The sequence below is a fragment of the Trachypithecus francoisi genome, unplaced genomic scaffold (assembly GCF_009764315.1).
Source record: "Trachypithecus francoisi isolate TF-2019V2 unplaced genomic scaffold, Tfra_2.0 Lachesis_group8, whole genome shotgun sequence".
NCBI classification, from domain to species: Eukaryota; Metazoa; Chordata; class Mammalia; order Primates; family Cercopithecidae; genus Trachypithecus; species Trachypithecus francoisi.
Window position 1 is genome coordinate 114,772,950 of NW_022681473.1, and position 24,143 is coordinate 114,797,092.

The 24,143-nt window shown below is 44.5% G+C and overlaps 1 protein-coding gene and 1 long non-coding RNA gene across 5 annotated transcripts in view; one reads left to right on the plus strand and one right to left on the minus strand.

The window, feature by feature from the left end:
- The window catches only part of KIRREL3 (kirre like nephrin family adhesion molecule 3), a 574,170-nt gene that overhangs the window by 384,797 nt on the left and 165,230 nt on the right, over positions 1–24,143 (minus strand). The gene's annotated exons all lie outside the window — the stretch shown is intronic.
- The window catches only part of LOC117080850, a 138,546-nt gene that overhangs the window by 97,949 nt on the left and 16,454 nt on the right, over positions 1–24,143 (plus strand). Inside the window, exon 3 of one of the 3 annotated variants that reach the window (XR_004435988.1) lies at positions 17,007–17,152. The exons of the other annotated variants lie outside the window; for them this stretch is intronic. This is a non-coding gene — a long non-coding RNA (uncharacterized LOC117080850). The remainder of the gene's footprint in view (positions 1–17,006; positions 17,153–24,143) is intronic. 3 annotated transcript variants of the gene reach the window in all.

Sequence of the window (24,143 nt, forward strand, 5' to 3'; positions counted from 1 at the left end):
TCTTTCCCCCCCAAAACAAATGCAACTATTCTGTTTTCTTTGCCTTAGGAAAAAAAAAACAAAAAAACAGGCAAGGAGCCAGCCCTTGTGTACAGGCCTCTAATAATAAACCCGCATGCATGGCTAGTTGTTCAGCAGTCATGAGCAACCCTACAATAACAGTCTCACAACATGGAGCCTTTGGCTTCAGCAGAACCTTCATTAAGGGGTGGCAGAGCAGATGAGGGTCACCCAATCTTGAAAACAAGCTCTGACTCACATGCCCTAGGAGCAAATGAAATTGGGCAGGAGTCTGAAGAGAAGATGGAATCTCCTCTGTGCTCTGGGAGGGGCATTATAAAGCCATAGGTCTTGTTAATAAGAGGGACCCTAATTCAATCCAATGACCATTTATTTAGGTGCCTACTAAGTGCAGCGTATGTTGGGTGACACAGAAGACAGACAAGGAACTGACTGTGCCCCCAAAGGATCTTAGAATTTGTCAGGGAGATAGGGGAGACAGGCACTTAAGTAACTGCAGTGCCAGGTAGCATAATAAGGGTTATAAGTAACAGCAAATGCGAAGAAGGGAGAGGCAACAAGAACAAATTAAATAGCCTCATTCCTTTGTCTTTAGACCAGTAACTTTATTTGAGAGCTTTAACTAATGAATTAATTCAATCTCTGTATGCTAACTGTAGAGGTTAGAGGACTCACAGAGGTCACTAGCTGCTTAGAGGTTAGGGGCACAGTGCTTAAGACCCTGCCCTGTGCAGGGCTTTGCTATCATCCCTGCCTCTAGAGAAGAGATTTGTCCTCTCCAAGATCTACGTGGCCAGTTAAGGTGGGATTAGAGACAAACCCTCCTGATACTGTCTCTTGTCTCCTTGCATCTCCCTCCTTCCCTTCCCCACCAAATCTCCAGAATCTTTTCTCACATTCAGTTAACTTGAGATGGTCTGAATTTTGGCAAACCAGGTTGTCCTGGGGGCTCTGGGGGTCTAGGTGTGAAAAAGTTCCCTCTCTTTGATGACGTGTCATTTGCCTCAGCTTGTTTCATGGCTCGAAATAGATGTCTCTCCTTCTTAATGATGGCTCTGTTTGGTTTGGGAAAGGCAGCGTGTTGAGTCACTGACCACGCAGGGCACTGGAGCAGCCAAGTGAAGGATGATGGGGAGGGGGAGCGCTATCAGCCCCTTGCTCACACTGGACTAAAAGCATATAATTCACAACTTCCGTAAGCTTGGAAAATTATCATTTGGAAGTTGTTGCTCTAGAGTGCCTTGACAGTCTAACAATACAAAATAAATCTTCTATTCACGCCTCTCCAGCAAGTGAGGATCCCAGAAATATGCAGCAACAGCGGAAAACAGTGATAAGTTCCCTGTTATGTTGTCGAAACTTACAGCAGCTTCACACTGCCCTGATTACCATATATTAGCTTTCTGCAGACCCACAAGGACTTGCTGGGAGGCCTTCTTTCTGGTCAGCACTTTAAAAATATTTTATGCAAACTCCCAAGTCCCTTTGGATCCCTCCAGAATCTCTGATTTCCACATGTTTCCAAACTGTAACATGCTCCTCTCGTTAGGTTAAGTAGCTTGCAAGCATCCCGTAAATGGAAGTATGGAACTGCAAGGAAAAACAGTAAGACCGGAGATCATCTCTGTGCTCAGGCTCTACACCTGGGCATCCCTAGCATTTTAGAGGCTGCTTGCAGCCAGAGGTGTTTATGTTGAGGAGGGAAATTGCTTCCCAAGGAAAGGTGCAGGAATGGCTCATAAAATGGGCATCTGCTTGGAGGAGTAATGGGAAGAAATGAAGACCTCACGGACTACCGAGTCTGAAACACCAGATTAATCAGGGAGGCCGAGCAACAGAGAGCAGTTTCCAGCTTTGGTTGCAGTCCTGGCTGCAACCCTGAGAATGTGATGGTTTTTCTGGAGGTTGTCTTAAGCCCCTCAAGCCCCTGGCTCTCTCCCTGACAGCTGTGGGTGTGTGTGTGCACATTGGTGTGTGTGCAGAGAGGAGGTAGTATGTTTATGAGCCTTGCAGCCTGTCTGACAAACCCCATCTGCTTCATTCTCTTGGCCACCCAGGCTATCTGCCTTCCCTGGCTACACCCCTGGGCACCTGGTGGCCCTGCTGAGGGCCAAATAAGTTTGCATCCCCTTCTAAGCTCCTGCAGCAGCCAGACTCTTAAGAAGCCAGCTAGCAACTCCATGTTTTGTCACTCCACCTGAGAGTTCACCATTGCCTCTTTCCTCCAGCTGAGAATTCTTCTGTTTTCCAGGAGGTGTCTCTAGTACCCTTCCCATCCTCCTTCATCCTCTTTATTCAGAGAGAACTTTGACCCAGAACCAAGTGACTGTTATGGAGCTATGAGGTCCTTGTCTGAATTCTCCATGTGGTTGCTGGCCTGTAAGCTCCAAGAGGGTAGGGGGCTGTGTCTGAATTTTGGTTAATTGCTGCGTCCCTAGAACTATGAAAAGTGTCTAGCACATAGCTGTTGATGAGCTGGACAAATGTATGAGTAATGAATAGGAACCAGTGCATTGGTGGTTTAGGCAGACAGAGCTCCTCTCAGGATTTATTCAGACTCAATGATAGCACTTCTTGAACTCCGACACCACTCCACAATTAATATTGTCCAGTGAACAGAATGGTGCACCCTGAGTGTCTTTCCCAAGGAAGGCAAGACAAATACACATGAGTCAATTCTGCATCTCCAGTACTCCACACGGTGTCTGGCACACAGTAGACACCTTCACAAATGCTAACAACAATTTGACACCTAGATTCCAAGCTGTAGATTTCAGATGCAAGGCAATGGTTAGTAACTAGACTTTCTTAGTCTGCCCTGACTTTGGACCTCTGTCCATACAGCACCATACTGGGCGTCAACGTCCTTTTGCTGGGATGAGTGGCTCTGTCATTCTTTCACTGAGACCAAGGCTCAGGCAATCAAGCAATGCATTTCAATCAGCTTCAACAACGATCCAATCTTTGGGTCGGGCTCTGTTTCTCCATTTTCCATTTACTTGCCCAAGAACATGGCTCCAGCTAAAGGAAGTGGCCTATGGGAATCTGCGCACCTCTGCTGTGACCAGGAAGCTGGGCTCTCATTGGAGGGTGTTGGGCTTCTGTTCACGGCCCAGGTGAGACCACACTGCAGAACATAATGTGCAGATCAAGGCAATAATGCCTGTTTCTCCATTTCATTAGCCACAGCTCACTATGTGTCAAGTCCTGTTTTCTCCAGTTTGGACTCAGAAACTGACTTCCATCATTGAAATAGGGCTCGTGTCTCCTTGTAATAACTGCAAGGCTTTAGGGAGGTAGAAAAAATTTAGTGAAAATCATTCAGCAACTCTTTTGAGCTGAAAATAACTTGACTCAAGGACTGTGCCTTCAGATACTTGGGACGCATGAAGATGAAGGCATTTGCAGTCTTGTTTTCCTTTGTGACTGGGGCATTAATAAGGCTTTGGAATTCACTTCAAAATCATTAAAAACATGTTCATTAGTGCAAAGCACCTCTCCCACCTGTGTATGAACCAAATGAATTGGTGGGACCTTGGATCCTCGTAGTTTGCTTCTCCTGGGGTAGTCCCTCACTAAGCTCCTTATCACACGTTTGCACTGCCAAGATGATGTTTTTGGTTAAAAAGTTATAAATATTCTGGACCAAAATATTACCTTGAGATTTTGTCCACCTGACATCCACTTCATTGAGTGGGGATTCTGCCCAAAGAATTACTGAAGAATGAATTCCCCTGTTTATTTAGAGCTTGATATCTTCATAACCATTTTGACTAACATTAACCATTTAGTCATTAGGACCCAGGAGCACAGGTAATTGGTATTGAGGTTCACATATGTGATGAATTTCAAGCAAAGAGGTCTCAAATATGAATAAGTGAATAGTGCCCTTAAAGCTTCTTATTCAGAATCTACAAAGTGATGAAACAAAGACCTAAAAAAAAAAAAAAAAAAAAAGGTGGGATACTCGAAACTCTAAAAACCCTAGAAGAAAATCTAGGCAACACTATTCAGAACATAGGTACAGGCAAGGGTTTCATGATGGAAACGCCAAAAGCAATTGCAACAAAAGCAAAAATTGACAAATGGGGTCTGATTAAACTAAAGAGCTTCTGTACAGTGAAAGAAACTACCATCAGCTGTACAGTGAAAGAAACTATCATCAGAGTAAACACACAACCTGCAGAATGGGAGAAAATTTTTGCAGTCTATTCAAATGACAAAGGTCTAATATCCAGAGTCTACAAGGAACTCAAATTTACAAGAAAAAAACAATCCCATTAAAAAGTTGGCGAAGGACATGAACAGACACTTCTCAAAAGAAGACATACATGTGGCCAACAAATATATGATAAAAAGCTCAACATCACTGATCATTAGATAAATGCAAATAAAAACCACAATGACATACCATCTCACACCAGTCAGAATGGCTTTTTTTTTTTTTAAATTAAAAAGTCAAAAAACAACAGATGCTGGCGAGGCTATGGAGAAAAAGGAGTGCTTTTATGCTATTGGTAGGAGTGTAAATTAGTTCCACCATTGTGTAAATTAGTTCAACCATTGTGGTCTCAAAGACCTATAGGCAGAAACACCATTTGACCCAGCAATCCCATTACTGGGTATATACCCAAAGGAATATAAAGCATTCTATTATAAAGATACATGCATTACATATGTTCATTGCAGTATTATTCACAATAGCAAAGACATGGAATCTACCCAAATGCCTATCTATGATAGACTGGATAAAGAAAATATGGTACACATACACCATGGAATACTATGCAGCCATAAAAAGGAATGAGATCATGTCTTTTGCAGGGACATGGATGGAGCTGGAGGCCATTATCCTCAGTAAACTAACCCAGGAACAGAACACAAAATACTGCATGTTCTCACTTCTATGTAGCAGCTGAACAGTGAGAACACATGGACACAGGGAGGGGAACAACACACACTGGGGCCTGATGGGGGTGGGGGTTGGGGGAGGGAGAGCACTAGGAAGAATAGCTAATGGATGCTGAGCTTAATACCTGGGTGATGGTGATGGGTTGATCTGTGCAGCAAACCACCATGGCACATATACCTATGTAACAAATCTGCACATCCTGCCCACGTGCCCTGGAACTTTAAAGTTGAGAGAAAAGAAGAAAGAAAAAGAAATTAAAAGTGGGTTCCTTTAGGTCACCTTCTTGCAGTTGTACCCTAAATTTAGAGGGTTCATCACTGACATGCAAAACACCTAAACCTGTTGATCCATTCTTTTGGGTGTAAAGCTTTAAAAGAAAAACAAAGTCTCTTATGGCATTGGCTTATTTAAAAACAGATGACAAAAGACACCTGGCTTGCAGTTTTGTCTTTATTTTCCAGGTCCATGAGGAGCAATTAGCTTTTACAAGTTCATTTCCATAACAACCTTTAGCACACGATATTTCTGGATTGAGTTAAGGATGGGGGCATCGAGAGATGACTTGGGTCTACTCAAGACTCCACGTGGAAGGAAGGGACAAGCCTATTGAAAGAGACACACCCTGATTTTGTTCTAACTCTCACTTCTCCCACTGTGTGACCTGAGGGACACAACTAACTTCTCTAAACCCTCATCTTATTCCTCTGTAACACGGGGAAGGATAGCGGCTATTTTGTGAGGTTGCGGAGGAGATGAATGGGACAATTTTTGAAAGCACACAGTACCTGGCATGTAGTAGCATTTCATAAATGTGAGCTATTATTATTATTATTATTATTTTTGAGACGGAGTCTCCCTCTGCCGCCCAGGCTGGAGTGCTGTGGCGCTATCTCTGCTCACTGCAAGCTCCGCCTCCCGGGTTCCGGCCATTCTCCTGCCTCAGCCTCCCAAGTAGCTGGGACTACAGGCGCCACCACCATGCCCGGCTAATTTTTTTGTATTTTTTTAGTAGAGACGGGGTTTCACCGTGTTAGCCAGGATGGTCTCGATCTCCTGACCTTGTGATCCGCCCGCCTCGGCCTCCCAAAGTGCTGGGATTACAGGCGTGAGCTACGGCGCCTGGCAGAGCTATTATTTTTATTATGAGGTATATTCTTTGTTCTCTTTTCCCTTTGAGGCAGCTCTTATTGACTCTTACTAAGCAAAAACCACACGATGACAGTTTTAACTGGCTTAAGTTCTTATAGGCCCAGAGCTCAGTTCACCCACCACAGATGAAGAGGAATTAGTGTGTCTTTTGAATATTAATGAATAAATAACCTCTTTCCTTGTTATTTATTTGTATTCAAAATGTTATTGCTAGTTCTAGTGATAGTTATTGAATTTTCAACATTTATAGAAAAACGGCACATACCGTATAAAGATAATTGCCCTATTGGAGTCTTAAGAAAGAGTTAGTTTTGGCCGGGCGCGGTGGCTCAAGCCTGTAATCCCAGCACTTTGGGAGGCCGAGACGGGCGGATCACGAGGTCAGGAGATCGAGACCATCCTGGCTAATACGGTGAAACCCCGTCTCTACTAAAAAATACAAAAAACTAGCCGGGCGACGAGGCGGGCGCCTGTAGTCCCAGCTACTCGGGAGGCTGAGACAGGAGAATGGCGTGAACCCGGGAGGCGGAGCTTGCAGTGAGCTGAGAGCTGGCCACTGCACTCCAGCCTGGGCGGCAGAGCCAGACTCCGTCTCAAAAAATAAATAAATAAATAAATAAATAAATAAATAAATAAATATGGAATGCCAGTAATTGTCACTAGTGCTACATGTTAAAATTAGAAAATAGGTAAATAACAAATAAGGACACTATTTATTCATTATAATTCAAATGGATGTCAGCTCAATCATCCTAAAATTGCAGAGACAATAGGCCAACTGTTTTTCTCCTTTTAGGGGAAGAGTTCTTTCTGAGTTTACATTTCCTGAAGTTGAGTGAAGAGTCCATTGTTTGACAAGCCAATAGTATTATAATGGGCGATATTATTTAGGAGTGGGCTGATGGCAGGTTTGATCTTTCTGTGCTTGGATTCACTGCCTCGATTCTGAGTTATGTTACAACTGCTTAGAATTTTAAAGTTAGAGACTCACTGTGGAGAAATAAAATCCTGGCTATGTTTCCATTTTATAATCTCTCAGGCTGAATTTTGAGGCCAGACCTGAGTACAAATCTGTAACCCAGGAATCTCCCATGTGCTCACAAAGTTCCAAGGATACTACTTAATCTCCTCCTTTTCACCCACCCCATCTGCACCCTAGCAGGGAGGTCAGTGGCTACATGAAAGCAAAATCTAAGGCTCTTCTTTGCGCCAAAGCCTGGTCTCCATGTTGTTACAGACTGAAGCCACTCTGAAAGCCACAGGAGGCTGACCACAATCAATAATTGTCTAGGAAACAAATGCAGGGAAGAGAAATAAGTGACTTATTGAAAAGGCACCCGGAAATGGCATTAGCACAGCACTGCTTCTAATCATAGACTCAGCACCTCAGAGGAACAGCTGACCAGAGCCTTGTTAAGCAAATGTAGATATCATGGGCATTTAAAGGAAACATGTTACTTTAGGGAAGGAAGAACCTGTTGCATTAAAAATAGACCTAAGGTAAAGAGCATGTACTTGTAGGTCTGCAGGGAGAAAAAGAACAAATGAGGAAAAGCCAACACTATTAAAATTAATAGGAAAGAGAAAAAAATTAAGCAGCTGGACCATGGTTAAATAGCAAAAAAGCAAAGTGTATAAAACAGATCATCTAAGACCAGAGGAGGCAGAGGGGATAAACAGCTCTGTTGAGGATGTTGACTTTTGCATCTGTCAACTGAAAAGGAAGAAAACAAGGATTTGCCTGAGTCAGGATGTAGCGAACCATAGGCAATGGTGGTGATGATGATGATGACAGTGAGTCAACAGAAGCTGATGGTGACTTAGCTGACATGCTGGCCATGGGATGTGAGTGACTGAGGGCTTCAGCTTCCTCATTTTGGGGGACAAAAGGGGATGGTTTAGCAATACCCTCAGGCCTCTACCTTCCCATTTCTCCCACCAATCAGGCATTAGCATCCCCAGTCCTCTGGTGTCCTGTGGTTGGAACCCCTGCTCAGTACTCCCTGTCCCATGCCCAGAAGGGGATGCCTTGCTTTCTCATCCTTCCAGTGGCTGCAAAATGACACTTGTAACCTGACATGCAGAAGAGCAATCAGACTCAACGCCAGATCCCAGAGGGGTCAGGGAGCTCCACCGAGCTTCCCTAACTTGTTCATGTCCTGACACAGCAGCTACTGATAGTATTTGTAGGGCAGTTGGAATAAACAGGTGATGGACAGATATCTAGAGGTGATTCTGGCACTCTGGCTGCCCCAACCCCACCCTGATCTGAAGGTTGACGGGGTCATTATGTGGACCCACTCCAACCCACAGGAGGGAAGCTCTAGATCTTGGCACCCCTTCTGCTTGGCTCCGGCTGAGCCACTCAGCTCTCGAATCAGAGGCTTCAGCAGGAGGAGAGGCTCAAATGAGCCCAAGCTGATTAAGGAAGTGGCCATGCTCCACAGAAGTACAGATCAATCTTGATTAGAGTATTAGGAACCTTTCGAGGATGCCTCGACTTAGCAGACAACTGGCACGGTGGCTCTCTCAACAGGGCAAGAACATCTGTCAAAGATCAGCTTGTGAGGTGAGTCTAAGTGTCTAGGGCCACGGACACTGCACAACCAGGGGAGAAGCCAGCTGTGTGCCAGACAAAGTGTTTTCATAGCCGGGGGAAGGAAAGGCACGGATTATAGGATAGCTCTTTGCAATTGCTTCTGGCCCATCAATAAGGCAAACAGTGACTTAGGAATGGGAAGAGTGAAGACAGTAAGTGATTTTAGGCAGGCAGTGTGGCAGAATAGAAGAGGCTCAATAGGCTTTCACGTAATGCAGAAGGAACTTGAATCCGGCCTCTGCCATTTACTAGCTGTGTGGCTTTAAGTACCTTCCGTAACCTCTCTGAGCCTGTTTCCTCACTACTTATGATAACATCTCTTTTATGGAGTCGTTGCATATATTAAATAAAAACATGTATACACCTAGAATGCTATAGAGTTTCAATAAAATGTTAACCATTCCTCTTTACTATGTATGCTGTTTAAAGCAGAAATTATGTAGTAGTAGTAGTAGTGTGTGTGTGTGTGTGTGTGTGTGTGTTGGGAGGAGGGAACATTACACTTATCTGAAGGTGTAGAAAATACTACAGAAAGACATATCCTTATTGATTGACAGATATTCTCCTGCAAATACTCTGTCTTCTCCCCGTTGTGTAGACTCTGAAAAGTTATTGTAATTGTTGATTTCAGGTCCGCCTCTACCTGCAGCTTGGTCTCTGGTTTTCAAATTCTGTAGAAATTTTTACAGCTGTTTGACTTCCTTAGACATGAGACATGTATTAGATGGCAATGGAGGGGATGTATCCCCTACACTCCTGTCCTGGTCCAATGCCTAACCCGTGGGGAACACTCAATACATTAATTTGAACAGAAATGAACCTGGTTGGTGGGGCAAGCTGCTAGGGGTAGAGGCAGTTGGGGAGGAAGGTGGCAGCCATGTGCATGTTGGAGACATGTGTGTAGCTTTAGGTATCTGGACCCCAACCAGCCCAGTGAAAAGAGGGTAGAGATGCAAGACCCGTAGAGACAACATCAGAGGGTGGCAAAGAATCTGGGTCCCTAGCATGCTGGGCAGCCTGAGGTGACGGGCTGGTGAGCCAGGCTCAGCCAAGCCCCTGAGAGCATCTCCCAGGAGGTACTGTTCTGTCCCCAGCTGAGAGGCGCTAAGGCTTTCCCAGCAGAGGTCCAGCCGTACCAGAGCCGCTCAGGGTAACGTGCAGAAGGAGGACAAGGGGAGCAACTACCTGACATCACTCTGCCCTGCTTGTCAAAACAAAACAACATGAATATTAATTTCTCAGGCATAATGAAGTGTGGAGGAGCGGGAGTGTACAGGGCCATTGTGTGGGAGGCTGCTCCTTCCTGCCATTTGTCACTGGCAGGAGTGATAGATGGTTCTTCCAGGCAGCTTCCCAATTAGATGGATGCAGCCACCCCAAATAAGGGCATGTCGGCCATCTCCTCCGCAGGTATGATGGCATTAGGTGCTTTGGGCGGGGCTCAGGCCAGATTTTGCAAGACACTAGAGGAGGCAGGAACACTCACATACATGTCGGTGAGCAGAGGCTACAGGCATCACTGAGGTCAACCCCTAGGCCTGTCAAGAGGAATGTACCTGCAGATAATCTGTCAACGTACTTACAGCCTTTTGCCAGACTCACAACCAATAACTAACAATTCTCTGTAAGACAGTGGCTCTTGAAATTTGGTGAGCATCAGAATTATCCAGGGAGAGTATTTAAGAATACCATTTTCCCGACCCTCCCCAAACATTCAGAGTTGGACTTTCCAACTTGATCAGGGTCCAGGACACCTGGGTTCCACTTGATTATGGCTAATTAGGTTGTTCGTTTAATGAACAGCTCATTAAGATAGTCATCTGAAATTTGTAGGGCTTTCAACAACTTTCATTCATTCTCTCGTTTGTTGGTGGAAGATTTTTAGAGCACCTACCAGGTGCGGGGCACTGTTCTAAGTCCTGCGGGTACACCAATGAACAGAACAGACAAAACCCCCTTCCCCATTCATTCTGTTCATGTGAACACTTTCTTGATGAGAATGATTTCAGCTAGCACATAGTTTAGAGAGAACGCTGCAGAGGGAGGCAGATGGCTGAGTTTCAGGGTTAACCGGGAGTTGCAGTTGCCCAGTGGCAAGGCCTGCTCCTGAACTTTCTTAATGAAACTTTGTAGCAAGCCTTTAAAAAAAAGTAACCACGAAGGTCTGAAGATAAAGTAAGCCAACCTTTTCTTGCGGGAAAACATACATGCATAGAGGATCTGTGCAGCTAGTGCTAAACGGCAGCTTCTGTGATGATCCCAAGTGGAATAACTGTTTAAGGTGTGGATTCTGACCCAGAGGACTTTACAATCTATCCTGGAGAAATGAATAAAACCCAAGAACAGAGGAAAATACAAACATATGATAAGAGGTATAAAATGTTGTTGAAGGAGGGAGCAGAAAAACTTAAAGCAGCTGGGGCAGGTTTCATAGCAGGCAGGTGGTAGAGTGTGGATTCGGGCCTGGAAGGACGGATGGGAGGGTCTGGACAGGTGGGAGATGTGGTGGGAGATATGTCCTCAGGGAGGACAAGGCACAAGCAGAGTCTCGTCGGGCAGAGCAGCAGGCTAGAGGCAGGACGCAGAGGCCAGAGCTGGAGTTGAGGCCAAACAGCCCTGGATTTCAATCCTCCTTTTGTCACTTACTGGCTGTTGTAGCTGTGGAGAGGATACTTATCCCCCTTTTCCGGTGCGGAAACTGTGGATGAGAGAGGTGGACAGCTCCCTGGAGTTTTCGTGAGGATTAAAGGTTGTATATCTCAAGGACCTGGCATGCCCCCAAGGTGCTGGATGGGTGTGTTTCGAGCTTACTAGGTCTGAGATACCACGGGCACACAACATGTTTTTAAAGAACTCCAAAACATTCCCTCTTTATCTCTCTTGGGACTGCAAGGGTTGATGCACTGGAATGATTTGTGGCTTCACTATGAATGGAGTCCCCTTATCGCAGAGTTCATTATCAGAAGGTTTTAGTGGATATGAGAAATGCTGTTTCTTCAATTCTCAGGGACAGATAAGCAAGCAACCTCAGAGGGGTTTTCCTAGACAAGCCTTCTCTAACTTTTGTTAGGGCTGGAGAAGCTGGCAGGGGGACACCCCCCAGCAGTGCTTCTCACCACTGTAAAGCTGATAGAATATTAGATTTCCATGGGTCAATGGATAGATTTCCATGGGTCAATGGATATATAAAATATATATGTGTAACTTGCAACCAACATCCCTGCCTTTGGAAAGGGCTTATCTGGCCGTTTTTGGATATTCTTGCTTTTTAACCTGAGACCCTGTCGTTTTCAGGAGAAGTGGCATTTGATATGTGTGACCTGGGTAAAAATTATTTAACCATTAGGGTCCCCGGCTCCCTCATTTATAAAAGGGGAGACATCATTATTTCCATCTTACAGGGTGAGGTAGGCAGAATAATGCACTCCCTCTTAAGACGTCCACGAATGTGTGAATGTGTTATGTTACATGGCAAATGGGAATTAAGTTGCAGACGGAATTGAGGTTGCTGATCAGCTGAAATTGAGATGAGGAGAGTATCCTGGGCCATCTCAGTGGCCCGATGTAATCACAAGAGTCCTTATAAGTGGAGGAGAGAGACAGCAGAGTTCAGGTCAGAATGATGCCAGGTGCAAAAGATCCCACCAGCCCTAGTTGGCTTGGAAGATGGAGGTAGGGGACATATGCCAAGGAATCCAGGCAGCCTCTGGAAGCTGGAAGAGGCATGGAAGCAAATTCTCCCTAGAGTTTCCAGAAGGAACAGAGCCTTATGGACACCTTGATTTCATCCCAGTTGAATGCCTTTTGGACTTCTGACCTCCAGAACTGTAAGATAGTCAATTAGTGTTGTTGTGAGTCACCACATTTGTGATAAGTTGTTACAGCAACGATGGGAAGCAAAAGCAGAGTTAATGAGAGAATGACATATTACAATGCTTTCGTAATCTGTAACCTTGGGCAAGCCCCTTGATGTCTCTGTCCCTCAGTTTTTTTTAAGTGTAATGTGGGTATGATAAGAATAGCCATCTTATGGAATTGCCTAGTACACATGAAGTGTTGGAACGCTGAGACATAGTAAGGGCCCTGGACATGTTGGCTAATGATATTACTATTATATGATGCACATAGACTGGCCATGTAGTATGTTCTCAAACATAACTATGCTTATTATCTGTTGTATGGGAAGGAGAAGGAGCCTTGGTGAGTGCTCTAGAATTTCCCCTAATTTCAGTAGCTCCGCTTACAATGTAGGCACATATTACAAATTTCAAGAGGCCCTGCCCTTTTAGGCCTTGCCCAGTTCCTGTTTTAATAGGAATGTATATGTTTCCTTAAGAAAGGTGATCTGACCCAGGAGACTTTTTTAGCAATTCATATAGCATTGAGGTTTTCCTTTTACTGTTGTACAACAAACTACACCAAAACTTAGTGGCCTTAAATAACCCCTATTGTATTATACCTCATAATTCATGGGTTAGAAATTCAGGCAGGGCTTGGTTGAGCGGCTCTTCTGCTCCACCTGGCATCCACTGAACTCATTCAGAGTTATTCAGCTGGTCTGAGCAGGAGGGAGGGATGTCTGGGTTGCGCTGGCCAGAAGAGCCAAGGTCTGGCCAGTGTTGTTCTCTCCCCATGGTCTCTCCAAGTGGCTTGCTTGGACTTCTTCAGAACAGGCTTCTAGTAAGTCTCCAGAGACTCACACCAGGAAACTCACCCAGTGTTATATCCACTGTATACTATAGGTCAAAGCAGTCAGAGGTCCCGTCTGGATTCAATGAGATCCAATGAACCCACCTCTTAAAGGGAGGAATGTCAAGGAATTTGTGAGTGTCTCGAACCCACCACTCATCTTTAATACTCGCTAGAGAGAACTCAGGGAGTGAGAAACAGATGAGATGTAAAAGACTAAACTGCCCATCCGGGGCAACTCAGCAAACCCTGAGCCCATGGGCCTGCCTCACACTAACCATTCTGGATTCAACTAACATTGATTATCTACCATTTAGAAGGACTGGTGCTAGGTACTTTCATATACTTGATGTCTTTTGCTGCTTTGAAATGAAAGCGTTATACTTCAGCTAAGAGATAAACCAAAGCCTGGAGGACAAGTAGGGGTGCAATTGAAAGTTGCTCATCTAACCTCCAGGGCCTTTGCTTTTCATTACAGGCTCATCTAACCTGGGCTTTATGCCTCCATTTTTTCTGACTCTAGGCAGACGGAATGGCCTCAGCAGGAATGCAGCTGTGTTAGACGTCTGTGTCCTGGGAGACCTTGGGGCATTTTGAATCCTGGTCAGAATGGACCCGAAATGAGCTCATGTTTCTAAAGTGCTCTGAGCTCCTCAGAGAGCAGAATCCATTTAACTCCAGAGCCTGGACGGTCTCACTGGTGGGTCCCTGCAGTGGGGGACATGGTTTGTTACTGCCAGCACCAGGCTGGGGCCTTGGATAAATAGGGGGAAATCAGTCTCCAGGCTTCTCTATCTGCCATCTTTTCAGCCACAATAAATTAATCTTCAGAAAGATAGAACACAATAAAAGAAGAGGGGGAAAAGAAACAACGACCAATCTGATAAGGCTGAAAGGAAAAGACGCAAGACGCTTTCTGCTGCTACAGTGCCCCAGGTGAAGTAGGGGGCTCAAGCTGGCAGGTGGGTCTGAAGGAGCAGACCAGGCACCCTGGTGCCAAGCATACTCCAGGAGTTGGGGACAGGTGGGCAGGGACCAGGTGAAGAGCCAGGAGGTGTCTTGCTGGAGCTACCTGTAGATTGTTCTGGATTCGTTAGCGTCTCTCAAAATAAGATCAACTTGATGCTGATTAAAGCTGAAAAACCCCACATGCCTAGCATTCTGAGTGTCTGACTCTAGGGCCCCTGAACAAATTGTTTTCCCTTTTCATGCTGATCCTTGTGAACTCTTTGGTTCAGCGTGGCTCGCCCATGGGGACAGGGCTGGAAATGGAAGCACAGGTTTCCTCTTGGCACCTAGCTGTCAGAGCTGTCCCCAAGCATCCCAGCAGGAGGGAGACAAACAAGCATTCTCATCCTGCAAGCTGATGTCTGTATATGCAAATGGACTGAAGAGCGCTCAGCCTTGAATCCTATTCAGAAAAGGTTTACAGAGTGCCTACCTGTGCCAGGTGCATTCACAGAAATGAGCTCATTTCATACTGACAACAGCTCCGTGAAGCAGCTAAGGTATTATTTACCTAAGATTTGTTATGAGGACACTCAAGTTCAGAGAGGGTAAACAACTCACCTAACGTCTCACATGTAGCTGTGGCTATCTGAGACAGCTCTCAATCGATCCAGAAAGTTTATTTAAGGGCGCATGTCCAGGAGGTGGGTCTGTGGCTTTTTCCAAAGATGATGTTGAGGGCTTCAGTGTTTAATGGGGAAAGGGATGATGTTAGGAAGAGAGGGAGACATTTTTTAAAGGTGTGGGTAAGTAAGAGATAAACGGTTGCTTTCTTTTGAGTCTTTGATCAGCCTTTTGCTGAATACACAATTTATATGTGAGAGGGGGTAGAGGAATAGCCATTTATGCCTTGGTCTAGCTCAGTAAATCTGCATTTTTACATGAGAGGAAGCAATCAGATATGCATTTATCTCAGGTGAGCAGAGGGATGACCTAGAGTTCTGTCTTTTGTCCCGCACCTGTGAAGACAAGCTGTCGATTTACACTGTCGGGGGTAAAATTCAACGGAACCATTTTAGGGTAAAGATCTTGGGGCCCACATGGAAAATTGTGAGGGAGGTATGTCGCTTTTTTTAATCTTTGTAGTTATCTTATTTAGGAATAAAATGGAGACAGGATTGACTGATGAAGTTCCCAGCTTGAATTTTCCCTTTGGCTTAGAGATTTAGGGGTCCTGAGATTTATTTTCCTTTCATAGCGATTTCCAATTATAAATATGGGTGCCTGACCCAGTCTAGGGCACTTTGCACCATCCAGGGGCCACAGGTAATGTGGCTGTATGTAGACCAGTGAAAATGAAGTGCGTGGGCACAAATGCCCCTTGGCATTATGCTTTGAGTCTGTGCACTTGACCTCGAACAGGAATTTTAAACTTTGACAGCCTGGCGGTGCTATGACCCCCTTCTCAGAATAATGTTTCAAAATAGGAATATAAATCAAAATACCTAGGATTACAAAAGCAAGTTATTACACTGAAATACAATCATAAAAATATTAAAAAACAAATTTGTGGTATGGTAATGTGCCTTCTTCTTTATTAATACAATGAATAATGAGGTCTAGCAAAGGTTTAATAACTACGGTAATTTCAACTAGTGATGAGCATAAATAACGTTTTGAGATTTCTGCAGAAACATTCACATGATCTGAATGCACCTGAGATTTTAATTGGTGATGGAAATCACAGGCCACGGCTGTTACCACTGGGTTTGTTGTCTGTACTTACAAGGAAAGGGAATACTGCATTCCTGTTAGAAGTTACTGAAAATAGGCCGGGCGCGGTGGCTCAAGCCTGTAATCCCAGCACTTTGGGAGGCCGAGACGGGCGGATCACGAGGTCAGGAGATCGAGACCATCCTGGCTAACACGGTGAAACCCCGTCTCTACTAAAAAATACAAAAAACTAGCCGGGCGAGGTGGCGGGCGCCTGTAGTCCCAGCTACTCGGGAGGCTGAGGCAGGAGAATGGCGTGAACCCGGGAGGCGGAGCTTGCAGTGAGCTGAGATCCGGCCACTGCACTCCAGCCCCAGCGACAGAGCAAGACTCCGTCTCAAAAAAAAAAAAAAAAAAAAAAAAGAAGTTACTGAAAATAAAATGTGATTTTTTTCCACCATCCAGGCTCATTGGTCCCTGATTCCCTTAGGTCAAGCACTTTATGTATTTTTACACATTTAATCCCCACAGCAACCCAATGAGGTAGGTAGTTTTACTATCTGCATTTCACAGATAAAAAACCTGGGGCACAGAGGGATTAAGTAACTTGCCCAAGGTCACACAAGGCCACTGAGTTGATACGGTTAATCAGGTTGTCCTTCTCTCTCCAAGGGGGGATTCTGCAACCCTCTTGAGGAATACCATGTCAAGGAGAATCTTTCTTTTGAATTTTTCCCAGTTGGGCTCAACCTTTTCTAGTCACTCCCCTTCCAGCGGAATTTTTCAAGTGCTGGTCCCTCCTCTCGGCCTGGTTAGCTCCTAGTCACCCATTAGATGCCCCATTTCCGAGGAAGGTTTCCTTGGATACCTCCCCACCCCATTACACTTGCCTCCAGCTCTGGGATGTCTTCCCCTTGGTATTTGTGAAACCTCTGTCTGTGTGGTCATTAAGTTATCACCTGCTTTTCTTGCTAGATAGTGCATGCATGGGACAGAACTCTGCCTGGTTTGGATCACCTTTATATACCTAGCACCCAACTGTCTGTCTGGAAAAATGCAGATGCTCAGTAACTGCTTGCAGATTGAATGAATGGAGAATAAATGAATTACTAGTCACAGAGGTAAAACTGATTTCCTCATCATGATTACTGACTTCCTTGATTCCCCTCCCTCCATATGACCATGTAGGCAATCATCAGCTATTCTTTTATTGCTGTTCATTAAATGGGTCTCTTTGTCTCTCCGGCCTTCAGAGCATCATTCTTTCTGTCCTGGGAACCTTTTCTAATTTTTTCAAATGATATTTCTGCTTTCAGCTTCCTCTCGGCCTGCTTTGAACTTCCACATTCTGCATGGAAATTATTTCTGCTTTGAACTTTCATGGCTAAGATGTTTTGGGAAATACATGTTGGAGGTGTTGGGAGGTATGACTCCACACAGAAGCTGGCTCTCCTCCAAAGTTCTGTGTTCTGGTCTGTGGCAAGGTGGAAGCCTATGGGGTTTCAAGCTGAGAGCACCATTTCTACTCACCTCGAGGAATGCAGCTGTAAGACAGGAGCCAAAAGTTTAGGCTGGACAACAAATGGGTATCTAGCATGATGCTTAAAGTGCTCTCCCCCAAAACAAATGTTGTCATTAGGACATTTAATTTCAGACTCTAGAGTCTCTCCTGCAGAGGGAAGACCTTATTCCTCAGCTGCTTTGCTGCAATGTTGAAAATGAGGCAGCGTAGCAGTGGTCATCCCCCTCCCTTTTCAGGCTGCTGGGATTACGGTGCGCAGAGGGCTTTCCTTAGTCTGGTTTTGGGGTGCTCCCCACCCAAGCGGCCTTTAATTTAGTCTGTATTTTCCTGTTTTACTGCTTGGTATTTAGATAAACAACAGAGAAGAACAAAATGACATCCACTCCTCAGAGCCCCCAAACGTGAAGAATCGATACGGAAGTCTTCACAGATTCAGATTTTTTTTTTTTTTTTTTTTTAGGTGGAGTCTCACTCTGTAACCCAGCCTGGAGTGCAGTGGCACGATCTTGGTTCACCGCAATCTCTGCCTCTCAGGTTCAAGTGATTCTTTTGCCTCAGTCTTCCGCGTAGCTGGGGCTATAGTTGCATGCCACCATGTCCAACTAATTTTTGTCTTTTTGGTAGAGACGGGGTTTCTCTAAATTGGCCAGGGTGGTCTTGAACTCCTGACCTCATGATTCATCCACCTCGGGCTCCCAAAGTGCTGGGAATACAGGTATGAGCCACTGTGCCTGGCTAATTCAAATATTTTATTACATTTTGTGGGGCCAATTTAGATTACCTTAGAGAATTATAATATTGTCTCTTCTAGGGGTGAGAAAAACAGTAATGCACTTTAGAGGATATTCATTTGAACCTGTTTTGAAAATAATTCTAAAGGATTTCTAAAACCATAGAAATGTATGGCTGCACCATTACATAGGTGGGCATATCCCAAAGTGACTGCCTTAAGGTTGATAACAATCATTTGGGTATGTAAGTTTAGGTGTGTCATGTACTTTGGCTTGCACCTGCCCAAGTGAAAGAGTTCCAGGTGTGGGAAGGAGATCTTCAAATGACAGGCAGCAGAGAGGGGCAATTTTCTTCCTGTCTTTATCTGAACTACGCTGAAAGAGGAGAGGGCACTGCCTTGTCATCTAATTGCCACTGGATAACGTTCCAATAAATTACACAATGGTAAGAGCATTGGGTTTTGGAATTAGAGTGACTTGGATTCGATCTTAGCTGATTTGTGACCTTGGGAGCAATGTGACTTATCTTCTCTGACACAGTTTCTCATCTGTAAAATGGGGATAATATGACTTACCTCAAAGGATTATTATGAGCATTAAGTAAAATAAAGTATGTGAAGCATTTAGTAGAGTGCATGACATATGGTAAATATTTGTTAAAGGGCAGTAGTTTTAAAAAGAGGTTATTCATCCAATTATTCATCACCCATGCTGTTTATGACTCAGTTTACTGAGTGCTTTAACATGCAGATTAACCTGCATTAACCAAGTTAATCCCAACGTCCCCCCAAGAGGGTACATTCCTTTCCTTATTCTGAGCTGAGAAGTGATGCTAGCAAGGTGATGTGACCTGTTTGAGGTGGCCCAGGTAGTGGCAGGGAGGAGAGGTCTGAAAGGCAGGTCTCCTGGCCTCATCTGGGGTGACTTTCCCTACATCAAGCCTTGGTCTCTCCTACAAAATTATCTTGGAAGTCATTGAATGAGTGGATCTGGACTTCTTAGAATGTGGCAGTATAAAATAATACGGAATTCTAAAAATGAGTGTGGTTGTCCAATGTGATTGGTAAACAGCAGGACCAGGGGAGCAGGAGGCAAGCCAGGTGTCAAAGCAGCAAACATGAAGGGAGCACCCTGCTGGGCACAGATCTGCCCTCATCGGACCCGGGAATGGTGCCTCCTTAGGTCTGCATCCCTGTCCTAGTCTTGCACATAGGCTCTGCAGTCCACGCTTAAGAATTCCTGGATCAATGGCAGCTTCTGGAAAGAGTGCACAACCTTTGAATATGCCAGCTTGGAAATGCATCCCCATCTAGGTGTCTCAGTTCTGAGAGTTTTTGTTTAATCTTTATGTTTTTAAGATCAGAGCTTAGCCAGACTGAGTAGTTGGGTTCCCCTGAAAGTGGTGGTGGTGGACTGGGAAGTGATCCCAGGAAGCACATCTGAAGGAGAGAGGACAGTGAGATGGGAAACCAGGAGAAGCCAGTAGGAGATATGGTACTGAGGCCACTGCCGTGGTTCCTCTGGACCTCTTAGGAAGTCTACAGAATGCCTCCCAAATTTATGCCTGAAGGACAGGAGGCTGGAGGGCTTATCTGTCTGTCCCTGCAAGTGTTCCCTGAGCAGTAACTTCTGGACACCTGCGGAATACTTGTGTGAAGGCTGAGGGGACTTCCACGGTGCTGGCGAAGGCTCCAACATGGGAAGTAGCAAGGTGGAAGCAGGAGGAGGAGAGCCTGAGCTCCTGTGGAGTGTCCAGCCCAGTTTGGGCTAAAATCAGTGGTGGATCAACAGGATCTGTCACGGGTGCTAATGGTAAAGCCAAGAGGGTTTTTCTGATTTCATAAAAGGTAAAGGGTAAAAGTTACAAGACAAGGAAATAGATGTGAAAAAGAATCAATCTGAGGGTACGCCATTCATGAATCAATAACTTTTGCTAATCAATCCTAGTTGATTAAAAAGATCTTTTTGACCAAGTTTCATCCACTAGATTCCATAGGCATTAAGAATCCAGCTCGGAGGTAGAGTAAGCTACCTCTGTGATTTCAAGGGCCTAGGCATTAAGAATCCAGCTCGGAGGTAGAGTAAGCTACCTCTGTGATTTCAAGGGCCTAGGCATTAAGAATCCAGCTCGGAGGTAGAGTAAGCTACCTCTGTGATTTCAAGGCCTAGGCATTAAGAATCCAGCTCGGAGGTAGAGTAAGCTACCTCTGTGATTTCAAGGGCCTAGGCATTAAGAATCCAGCTCGGAGGTAGAGTAAGCTACCTCTGTGATTTCAAGGGCCTAGGCATTAAGAATCCAGCTCGGAGGTAGAGTAAGCTACCTCTGTGATTTCAAGGGCCTCAGGGTGGTCTTGTGCTCCAAACTACCTTCTTACCTGCCCTGGAGTTACTTCAAATCCTTGGCTTATAGATTGACTCTTTGCATTGGGAAACCTACTTCCCAATGTTCATGTGTTCATTTACATTGTCATTCATCAAGAAATAGTTAGTGAGAACCTACTAGGTGCCAGGGACCAAGCATAAGGACTACAGTGCGGTCAAAATAGGAAGAGGGGAGGTAAGAATGGGTCCGTTTAAAGAGCTTACAGTATACACAGGAAACAAGGAAATAAACACGTGAAAACCTTTATCATTAAAAGGTAAACTCTGGTTAAATTCTAAGACAGTGTAACAGAGTCAGACAAGTGCGATGGGAATGTAGAGGCAGGGTTCTGGAAGACTGGATTTGCCAAGAAAGGCTGCTAGGAGGAAGTGAGTTTTGTCCTGAGCCTGGAAGGATGTGCATAGTCTTTCCACAGTTATTTCTCTAACCACACAAGCACTCTGCCTCTTTTCTTTTTCTTTCAGACTAAACCTTTCAAGGTACCAAAATAAATCCAAGAGTATGGCATTAATAGCCATGTTATGATCTTAAACCTTTGGTTGCCTTGCAAAAGAAAAAAAATCATCCCCTTACTGCTGGAAATCACATTGCTGGCTTACCTGGAAGTTGTTCATGAAGGAACAACCCTTGCTAATCACTCTGGTCGATATTTATCATAGGTACATTTTACGAGATGAATTCTGTCACCAGTGTTGGCAGCTTCTCACCAAGTCCCACCAGCAGCTGCAAATATTCATTAATAATATTTTGTTTGGGTTCCCACTTGCCACTTTCCATCCTCCTGCTTCATAAGTATGAACAGCATCATTACCAAGTGGCGCCCACAGAATGGAACACAAAGGCAACTTGGAAATTTTAATGAAAACAGATGTTGAGAAATGCCATTATCCCATGCACGCTACAATAAATAGCATTAACATTTCTAAGTGACAGGCCTCTGAATTGGACTGCAAGGAGCTCACATTTACAATTAAATGAGGGACTTATCCTTTTGCATCCCTGGATTCTACAGGTGGCTCGGTGACAGTCATCTCTTAGTGTTTCGATTTTAGTGCGGCTGTTAAGAGCCAGCTAAGCAGGGATTGGACAGGCAGGCACTTAGGAAGGTGTTAGTGCCAGATGCATTCATTGTCTAACTGCCTGGATGCAAAACTAACTTAGCATAGCAGCTGAATGTGAAAGCTCTTGAAATGATTTCTTCTCAAACAGTGCACTCCCTGTGCCAAGGAGGGGCATCATTGTTTATATCACTAATGACTACATCCTGGGCCTCCATGCATTTTGTAACCCCTGTTCCTTTATTAGAGTAATCAGAAAAAAGATCACATAATTACCAAGATGTTGCTTTATGGGCAAGGAGTATGGCCACATATGCCTTCATAGATGTGAATAATACCACCCTGAGTATTATTATCACCCAGATTTCACAGATGCTAAACCCCAGCATAGCAGTTAGGAGCATGGACTGTGGATCGTAGGAGATTGAGGTTGAAGCCTGGCACTGCTACTTACTAGCTCTTGGTTCTCAAGCAAATTGTTTATTTTGTATGTGCCTCACTGTCTGCACCTGTAAAACAGTGATATTTACTTTCAGGATGTTGGGTAAGTATCAAGCACCTGGCATGATGCTCACTGATAGCTGTTGGCCTAGGCTCAATTTTGAGGTCACTATTATCCCACCTATTCACTGGTGTAAGATCGCCTTCACCAAGGTAATGTTCCATGAGGACGGTGATGGCCAGAGAAATGTTGGACTCAAGCAGGGCACAGCTTTCTTGGAGCCTACGCTCCTTATTTGTTAAGTCAATCTCTCTGACTCTCTCTCTCTCTCTCTCCTCTCTCTCTCTCTCTCTCTCTTTCCTTACCCAACCACTCATCTTTTGAATAGCCATCCTAGACATCAGGTAAACCTTGCCATGACTGAAAGCATTCTTTGAACCACTTTCTCCAAGCAAATAGGTACATTTAATTCTAAGAGGACCAGGACACCTTACAAGCAAGACATGGAAACCTCCTTAATTGACTCAGCAATTGCAGAATGCATCCCTAAATGACTTTTACCCCAAATTTAGAAGTTGGAAAGGGGTCACATGTAACAGAAAATACGTATTTTCTAGTTTTTTTTTTGAAGTATACTTGGCCATAGTATTTCCTGAGGGGATCCTAATACCTTTCTATTAAAGTGCCAACCCGAAGTTGTAAATTTAGAGAAACAATTTGAGGTGAGGGTTTGACACAGCAGATGGCAGGGGACTAATGACAAGTTCAAACTCTTGGCTGAGCATTTGGAACATCTCATTATTTGTAAAGCATTGTTTAGAAATTGCCTTCCTGGCACAGAACTGGTTGACATACATATATTAATGCATCTAACCCTCCAAACTGTACAGATAATTTGCTCCTTAAGTCTTTATATTTAATTGGCTTTATGCTATTTAAATATTGGAAACTGAAAAATTCAATGCTATTTCCTTATCAAGTATTTCTGCATTTACACTTTTAAGATGAGGAAAATGAGCCACATGTCCCAGATTCCACAGCAAGAGGGAGTCCAAATGGGACAATAGGGTCAAGTTGTTCTCACACTTGACAGCACATAAGGATGATCCTAGGTGTGCACACAGTGTGAACAGACATTCCTCCCTTTGGCTTAGTGCTGTATGAAATGTGCACACTGAGAATCCACTAATGTAAGGCCAAGAGGTCAATGTATGTTTGCTTTGAACGTGAATCTCTCACAATGATTACACACTAGGGAGATAAATGTGATGGAGAAACTAAATAAACAAACATGTGAAAGTTATAATAGCTTTAGAATAAACGTGTTCCTACAAGGAGATCCCTGGAAATGCTTGTACATAAAGGCAACCTCCTCCCTTTCCCAGAGCTGAGATTATTCTGAGAGAAGCTGGAAGCAGGACTGTATTTGAAGACAGCAGGTTCCTTGCACGTTCAAAACCACTCAGAGTTAGTACTCTGTATCTCATTATGGCAGAACCAGATCGCAAGATAAGCTTGTGGTGCTACAATATTACTGTTGCAAATGTGTGGTCCTGAGGGGTCTTCTTTGGAAGGGCTCTGCTCTCAGAAATGGCCTTGGGCTTGCAAGCTGGGAATGTTTTCATGAGCGGACATGGATTCGGAAAGGGTCAGCGTGGCTCAGGTTGCAGCAACTGGGGAAATAGAAAACCTACTCTGTTTTGGTCTGGAGTCCTTTCTTGTGCTTCGATTCTTCAAGGATCGAACAGTGTTTGTTTCGTGTTTCTGTTTGGTGTGCAGATGACATATTCCCTTTAACATGGATTTGTTCAAGTAGACTTCACTGTGGTGCACAGATCAAGCTATGTTAAAATAATGTGAAAGGTCTGCATTGAAGCAATCTGAAGCAGAGAATTCCGCGTTTCAGGCTGCTACACCACCTTTAAATCAACTGAATGTGTCCGTGTGTGGCTGTCCATAGACTCTTCTCACTGCTG